Here is a 9,189-nt window from a genome sequence, read left to right on the forward strand (position 1 = left end):
GCTCACCCTCACCTACTCTCTCTTTCTGTTATTAACCTGGGCAGCTTTATCAGCCACATCAAGGGGCATGTTGGAAAGCCCTGAAACTTCACCCTGTCAATCCCTGCTTTATATTAACTTCCTGTCTCCTGCCCCCTGACCCGCCTCTCTCACTTTGAGAAAGAGACAAACGCATCCACACCCTGTGATGACTGGGTCCAGACCCTTTGCTCACATTAGCTCAGAGTAATCATTGGTCTGCCCAATAAAAGCAAACTATTGTGGATGCTGGAAATCGGAAACAAACAAAGGGACAGCTGGAGAAACTCAGCAGGTCTGGCAGCATCTGTGGAGAGAGAAACAGAACTAAGGTGCTGTGTTCTGTATCAGGAGTCATACAAGTCTTGAAACATTAACATCCCTAACACTGACCTGACTGAGATTCATTGTCTTATCGCAGAAACAGGATGTCAAACCTACAATTTTCTGAGCATCAGAACCTCAGCAAAACCACATCTAAGTTCACACAGACCGTGAATAAACAGGACCAGATGCAGTATTGTGGAAATGGTGCCTCTTTAAAGGGCTATTAAGTAAAAACGATCCTGATGGTTGATGTAATTTCTGTCAGACAGCTTCTATCTCGCCAGAGACTGACCCACGTTCCTGCTTCAATCCACTTATTTGCTGGAAAGCAAAAATCGTGACTGAAAGAACATTGCATTATGAATTATGGAGAAATATCAGGCTCGGTCCTGACTCAAACAGGAATACACAGCCAAGTATTTCAGTCAGCTCAAGGCCACAGTCCATTATTCCAGTACATTCCATCCCATAGCATGAATTACATTTATTAATTATCATTCAGCTGACAATCATCACCAAGACAGTGAACAGAATGCTCCTTAACATCATAAACTCTGCAGTGTTGAATAGGCAGATGAGTTGGAGAAAAAAATCCTTTAACTAAAGAAAACGTCAATGGGAGACTTCAGAAACTGATGAGCTTTTGTTTGTCATTAGTGTTCAACACTGGAGGACTAGTAGTTAAACAGGCACAGGACAAAGGGATTGCTAATAGCAGTAAATGGTGAATAGGTGATAGCAGGGTCTGTGCACAGTTATAAATGGCTTGGCTGTGCTTGGAGAAGAGGACAGGAGCTCAGGGTATGGGGGGGGGGAGGGGGGGGGAGGCGGGATAACAAACATGGAGGAAGGTGGTCTATATTGAGAAATGAAATGCAAAGCAGGTGACCACTTTCTGAATACCTCTGTAAATGACCCCGGGTTCCCAGCTGACTGCCACTTCAACTCACCACCGGATTCCCAAGCCAACATTTCTGTCTCAAGTTTAACACAGTGATCCAATAAATTTTGACACAAACTGCAGGAACAACATTTACATACCTTACAGCCTTCAGGACTCAACATGGAGTTTAACAATTTCAGACCATGCCCCACATCTTCAGGATCCTGTTCCCAACACTCATCCCATTTTCAATTATTCACAGCTCCCCTTAATATTTATCCAGCATTTAATACATCCTGTCTTACTATCAGCAATCCCTTTGTCTGTTTTTCCATTTTCTTCTTTCTCTCTCTGGGCACCATCTCCATTTATTGATCTCACTCCACCCTGAGCATCACTCTCCCAGCCTTATCACTCCGTCATCAGCATAAATGCCACCAATTTCCCAGTTGCATTCAGTTCTAATGAGGGGGCCACTGTATTCAAAACTTTATCTCTGTTTTTCTCTCCAGAGATGCGACCAGACCAGCTGAGTTTCTCCAGTATTTTCTGCTTTCGTTTCAGATTGCCAGCATCTGCAGTTCTTTCTTTGACATTACATCAGCCTAGCCACTAAAATATCAATGCATTCCTTTACAAATTGAACAAGAATAATGAGCATAAAAACAAGATTGCATTTTCTACCCTCAGGCATCTAATCCCCATCTTTTAGTTTTTAAACTAAAGGGTCCGTGGGGATTCATCTGTCTAAACTACAGCAAGGAAACTAAGTCAGAATTTCTGTTTCTGCGGGGGTGGGGGATGGGGGTGGGGGGGGGGGGGGGAGGGATAGTTGAAGGTTGGAAATAAATTTAAGATCCATCCATCTTACTGGCAAGTTAAAATTAGACGGGACTGTTTTTACACAGTCAGATCAGACTGTTCTATTCTCTGACCCACACTGACTCCCTGAATCAACCCTTCTCTAAATACAGCAATTACTCCCCCACCATCCATCCCCATGTCTACACCCCCACACACATACCCACACCCCACTCCATGTCCTTAAACCTCAGAAAATCGAGCAATGTGTATTGTTTTACTTTGCTATACATCTCTGATTTTAATCTCCTCTGTGACTGTTTGTAGCTGCCTGGATATCATAATTTTTGTTCAGGTTCTATTGCACAATTTGCTGCGTGAAAGACATCATATAAATGCAAGTTTTTCATTATATTGCTGTATATCCACCTGTTTGCAATGAGAGATTAAATTAAGTTTAACAAGTGCTATTTTGTGACATTTTTCACACCTGACTTAAATAATATTAACCTGCAATATTTCTAATGCCATATTTTGGCATCAAAGGCTACATTCATGTTACTGTAAACTATATGTAAAACGCAGACTCAGTCTTTATGAATCAAAAAGAACCACAGATAAAATAATTAACACAACATGTATAACACTCAGAGGGGAAATGTATTAAATCTAGGGAAACTTGTACAAAGTATAGAAATTCTACCTGACTTCAGAATTCATAGCAATTCATAGCCTTCATTTATGAAAGTTCCTTCAACCATTGTAGGACCCCAGGAACTCATATTATTCCAAGAAATCAAATTTGCACATTCAAAATGAAAGGAAGTTGCATTCAAATTCAATTTCTGGTTTCAGGGATTAAATCTTTGTACTGATAATTGTTTGTTTTATTGATTTATTGAGAACAACCAAATAAGAAACAGTGGGAACACCGTGGGCAGTGCACTGCCTCTAATTAACCTGTTCAGAGATGTTACTGGACACCTTTGGAGCAGATGGGACTTGGAATCTGGTTCCCCTGGCTCAGAGGTACCGACACTACCACTGAACCACTCCATGCATTTCGCACAAGTTGTACAAGAGCCCCCTGTCCGAGCTCACATGCTTCATATTCATACAAAAACACCTGTATGCAGTTAGCTAATGGTCTCCTAAGTGGAGACCTTTTGGATAAGGTAGTCTTCATCAAAAAATCTATTAGGGCATTCCAAAGAAACACTTTTAATTAAAGACAATGTGGAACTCACTATCATAGGGAGTAGTCTGAAACAAATAAATGCCTTTTAGTATATGTATAGATACGTTTAAAATGAATCTGAATAGACACATGAGGGAGAAGGAAATAGAGGGTTAAAATGGCAGATGTAGCCAAGGGAGGATACTTGAGTGGCGTATACATGCTGGCAATGGGGTCAGTTAGCTCACTTGGCTGAGCAGCTGGTTTGTAAATACAGGACAATATCAACACTGTGAGTTTGACTCCTGCTGAGGTTACCATGCAGGATTCTCCTTCTCAACCTCTCCCCTTGCCTAAGGCATGGTGACCCTCAGGTTAAACCACCACCAGTTTTCTCTCTCTAATGAGAGAGCGGGACTATGGTGACTTTACCTTTAAACACCAGCATGACCCCTTTTGGACTAGTTGTTATTTCTGTGCCATGTGTCCAAAGTATGTAAACTTTCCCTTCAGTGCAGCAAAGTGGATTTTCAAGTTTAGACTCTAATGGAGCATCAGGGTGCCCAGAACAGATTTAATCGTCTAACAAAAATACTAACCAAAACATCCTTTCTGAGTTAAGACAGTATTTAAGACATTTAATTGTATTCCTGACAAGTTGTTGCTCTAGGCTGTTTGTAGAGTGGTAACGAGGGGAAAGTGAGGAGTGCAGATGCTGGAGATCAGAGTCGAGAGTGTGGTGCTGGGAAAGCACAACAGGTTAGGCAGCATCCGAGGAGCAGGAGAGTTCGGGCACAAGTCCTTCATTAGGAAATGTGATTCTCCTGCTCCCCGGATGCTGCCTGACCTGCTGTGCTTTTCTCGCACCACGTGTTTTGACTGTAGCGTGGTCACTGTTCATTGCTGTTTCAGTTATTTGTTGATTAAAATTTTTGCAAGGATTCTATTGACTGGTCCTGTTTTCGGCTATCTACAGAAACAAAACAATTCTTCCATTTGATACTAGCTGGGAGCAAATTTATTTTGAACAGCGCCTACTTGATCTTCCCTACTCATGGAGAATCTATTTATCTCAGCCTTAAATTCACATATCCAGAAGTCACACAATACCAGGTTATAGTCAAACAGGTTTATTTAAAATCCCAAGCTTTCGGAATGCTTCTCCTTCGTCAGGTGAAGTCACCCGATGAAGTGCACCTCACCTGATGAAGGAGCAGCGCTCTGAAAGCTTGTGATTTTAAATAAACTTATTGGACTATAACCTGGTGTCGTGTGACTTCTGACTTTGTCCACCCCAGTCCAACATCGCATCATTAAATAGACACAGGAATCTTCTCCCACAGCTCTCTGAGGCCAGGACTTCTAAAGGCTCATAACCCTCTGAGAGAACAAATTCTCCCTCATCTCAGTCTTAAATTGGCACCTCTTTATCTGAGTGTATGCCTCTGGTCCTAGACTCTCCCATGAAGAGAAACGTTCTCTCAGCATTTACCTTGTCAAGTCTCTTAAAAATCCTATACATTTCAGTGGGATCACCTCTCATTCTTCTTAAGCTCCAGTGAGTAGAGTCCCAACCTGTTTAGCCTTTGCACATAAGACAATCCCTCCATCCCAGGGATAATCCTAATGAACCTCCTCTGAGCTACATTTACTGAAATAATATCTTTCCGAAAATAAGGGAACCAAAACTGCTCACCAGATGTAGTCTCTCCAGTTGCAGTAAGACTTCCCTACTCTTATACTCCTATCCCCTTGAAATAGAGGCCAATATTCCATTAGTCTTCCTGATTACCTGCTGCATCTGCATGCTAGCTTTCTGTGTTTCGTGCAAAGTGATGTAGGTGTAATATAAGTATGTTATTTTCTTCTCCATCCTTCCTTGGGATTTGAACCTTTGTTCATGCAAACAATTTATCTGGATCAGTTCTTCAATAGCTTTCATGAAATTCTCAACCAAGTCAACAGACCATTCCATTCTCTATCCAGTGTGGGATTTCATTTTATTGTTGTTATTTCGTGAAAGATTCCTGAACATTTACCTGTGTGGTGATCAGAGACATGCAATCCTGTTTGGATATTTAAATATCCACCTGATTTGTGACTATATCTTGTTTCAAACATGCTGCAGGAGTAAGTGTGGAGAAGTTAAAAATCGGAGTTTCAGTCAAGTCAGTGCAAGGCATTGTTTGGCATTCCAATTGTGTCAATGTCATACTGGACTGACCTCCAGTAAATCAATTTCCAATAAAGACTTGGTATGGCTGCCAAGGTTTAGCCAAATTTATTAAGTTGCCCTGACATTTTGTGCAAAAGGGTTTTTGATTGCAACCGCCTCAACATACATTCCTTAAACTGGGATGTTCTTGCAGACTTCTTATTCCTGACAATGACATTTTCCACATCCTGGGAAGTTTAACTTCTGCTACTTATTAATGGGAGCATGGGGTTTGTAGAGATCTCATGATAAATTCTTAGAATATAGGAATAGAACTACCAAGGTCTGAAACAGTATTGCAATTATTAATGTGTTTGCTCAATACTTCATTATCTCTGGTATCAACTTACATTGTCCCCCAAACTGACAACTCTTTGAGTTTAGTATTTCTCATTTTTGGTTTGAAATCTGTCCCCATCTCTGTCATCTCCTCTGTTTCTGCACCTCTCCATGGACAGCATGGTAGCTCAGTGGTTAGCACTGCTATCTCACAGTGTCAGGGACCTGGGTTCAATCCCAGCCTTGGGTGACTGTCTGTGTGGAGTTTGCATGTCTTCCCTGTGTCTGTGTGGGCTTCCTCTGGGTGCTCTGGTTTCCTCCCACAGTCCAAAGATATGCAGGTTAGGTGAATTGGCCAAGCTAAATTGCCCAGGGTGTTCAGGGATGTGTAGGTTAAGTGCATCATTATGGGGAAATGCAGAGTAACAGGGGAGGGGAATGAGTCTGGTGGGATACTCTCTGGAGGGTTTGGTGTGGACTTGTTTGGCTGAAGGGCATGTTTCCACTCTGTAGGAATTCTATTGATATCTGCACTCCTCCAGTTTTGGTCTCTGCTGCATCCTTGACTTTCATCATGAGAAACTGTCTCCAATTTTCTAAGCCCTTTATTCTGGCATTCCCTACCTAAACGTATCCATGCTTCCATCTTCCTTTAAGCTCCTGACCCCAATACACCTATATGCGACATGAATTATTGTTTGATACCCATCCACACAGGCACAATTACACAGATACTCCCACAGAGACAGACAAAAAAAGGATATAGGGACAGTCACAAGTCCTGAAGAAGATCCTCCTCACTTGCCTTTTAATGAGATCTGTGTTTATCAGTTGTCCTGCCTGGCTTTCTTGTGAGTTTTAAAGTACCCACAGTCCTTTGTCCAAAAAAACAAGGAGGGACAAAGTTGGGTGAACTCTCTGGCACTCTTCTTCGCAGTTGATTGTTGATTTCCCCCAGTTTACCCTTGTGTGAAACTTCCTCATTGATTCTTAAGACAGTCTGGTTCTGCAAGTATCCACTGATACCTCACTAAGGAGCCATCCTTTAACTGGGAATTGAAACAGTGAGGTTGATTTTTGTATTTGTACCTTGCCTTTAAGAAAGTTAGGCTTGAAGGAAGTCATGTACTGCGTATATACAATGTTGCAAATCTGCCTCCCAGTTAAATTTCTACAGGTTTGAAAGCTATACTCACATAAATCAGTTAGGTTTGCTGTAATTACTGCTCTATAACTTGTGATGTGTTCCACTGTTTCAAATTAACTAGCCCATGGAGTTAATAGATCCCAAATGCATGATAGGTTATTAGACCATTACTAATCATTTGGCATAGTGACCAGTTTTAGAAAACATTGCACTGATGAGGCCAATTATGCTTGAAAAAGCAAGTTAGTCTGCAGGAGAAACACATGGTCAGGTCTTCAATCACATTAATGTATATGAGACAACCCTTAATGTCTTTGTTTTTTACAATGTTGGTGAGTGCAAAACACAGCTTGCTGGCAAGAAGACAAATCTCTACTGAGAGGCCAGTTTAACTTACTTGAAAAAGGCAAGCAATCAGGGTATGTGCTGATCTATCGCATGATCAAAGGCATATAGCCAAAATGTCCACAAAATTCCTGAGTTTAAATTGGGACAAAGAAGACCTCCTAACAAACATTAAAGTGTCTGAACGGTGTTTGGAGGTTTTAGATTCAGGTACGTGTGATGCAGAAAAGCAAGCCATTATGATCCCAGCTGATGGTACTACTGAACAAGTCAAATTCCAGAAAGATCCCAACTTGATATGTTTCAAATATTGCCTTTTGTTAATGTTGTGGTTAGCTACTGAAAACATAGTCACACAAAGCTGCAAATGTTCTTTAACAACAGAACATTAGCTTACTACAGAAAAAGGACAACAAAACAAAAGAAACAATTTAAAAAGATATTAACACAAACATTAAAACAAAGTTTCACCCTCTTTCCCAATACTATCCAACACAGAGACTCGGCGTGAGAGATATTATACTTCTACCTCAACTCTTTAATTTTCTACCTCACTGACTCTTTGCAGGTTCTTTTAGAGTCATGGAGTCATAGAGATGTACAGCATAGAAACAGACCCTTCAGTTCAACCCATCCATGCTGACCAGATATCCCAACCCAATCTAGTCCCACTTGCCAGCACTTGGCCCATATCCCTCCAAACCCTTCCTATTCATATACCCATCCAAATGCCTGTTAAATGCTGCAATTGTACCAGCCTCTAGCACTTCCTCTGGCAGCTCATTCCATACATGCACCACCCTCTGTGTGAAAAAGTTGCCCTTTGGGTCTCTTTTATATCTTTCCCCTCTCACCCTATACCTATGCCCATTAGCTCTGGACTCCCCCACCCCAGAGAAAAGACATTGCCTATTTACCCTATCCTTGCCCTTCATGATTTTATAGATACGATAAGGTCACCCCTCAGCCTCTGATGCTCAAGGGAAAACAGCTCCAGCCTTTTCAACCTCTCCCTATAGCTCATTTCTTATCCTTCCGATAGGAAGGAGACCAGAATTGCACACAATATTCCAAAAGTGGCCTAACCAATGTTCTGTACAGCCACAACATGACCTCCCAACTCCTGTACTCAATACTCTGACAAATAATGGAAAGCATACCAAACGCCGTATTCACTAAGAGGCAGTGAGGTCTGCAGATGTTGGAGATCAAAGTTGAGAGTGTGTTGCTGAAAAAGCGCAGCAGGTCAGGCAGTGTTCAAGGAGCAGGAAAATCAGGAGCCTCATTCCTGGTAAAGGGCTCTGGCCCGAAATGTCGAATTTCCTGCTCCTTGGATGCTGCCTGACCTGCCGGAGCCTTCTTCACTATCCTATCTACCTGCGGCTCTACTTTCTGTAGGCTGTGAAAACAATTTATCATTCCTTTCTGAATATGCAAACATGTACCTTTCACACTTCTGAGGGCCTGAACATTCTCAGTTCTAACACCCGAATATTTTTATAGAAACAATCCAACCTTGGAAACCACAGACTTGAAAACACACTTCCCTTGAGATGACTAGCTCCCTTGAACTACACTACATTCTATTTCTTCTGAAATGAACTGAAAAACCCAATTTTTCTCTCCTGATGTAGAAACAAAAACTATTGGCATTAAAAATAAACAAAAATAGAAATTGCTGGAAAATCTCAGCAGGTCTGGCAGTGTCTGTGGAGAGAAATCTGAGTTAGCATTTCACATCCATCTATAGGACATTGTTTTGTTTATTTTAAATTCACCAGTATAAACATTTTATTCATTAACCCCCACTCCAGGGTTTTCTCAGGTCATTGATTGTAGTCACGCACTTTGTTAGCAATGACGTTTTTATTTCATTGTACCGGAAAACTTTATGACAATTCTCTAAAAACTCACAAACCTGACCAAAATCCCTCTGCCTGTAAGTTAGAATCCAACTTCCGAAAATGATAACGCATCATTTTTTATCACGTCTTCAC

Source organism: Chiloscyllium punctatum, chromosome 45 (genome assembly GCF_047496795.1).
Source record: "Chiloscyllium punctatum isolate Juve2018m chromosome 45, sChiPun1.3, whole genome shotgun sequence".
Taxonomy (NCBI): domain Eukaryota; kingdom Metazoa; phylum Chordata; class Chondrichthyes; order Orectolobiformes; family Hemiscylliidae; genus Chiloscyllium; species Chiloscyllium punctatum.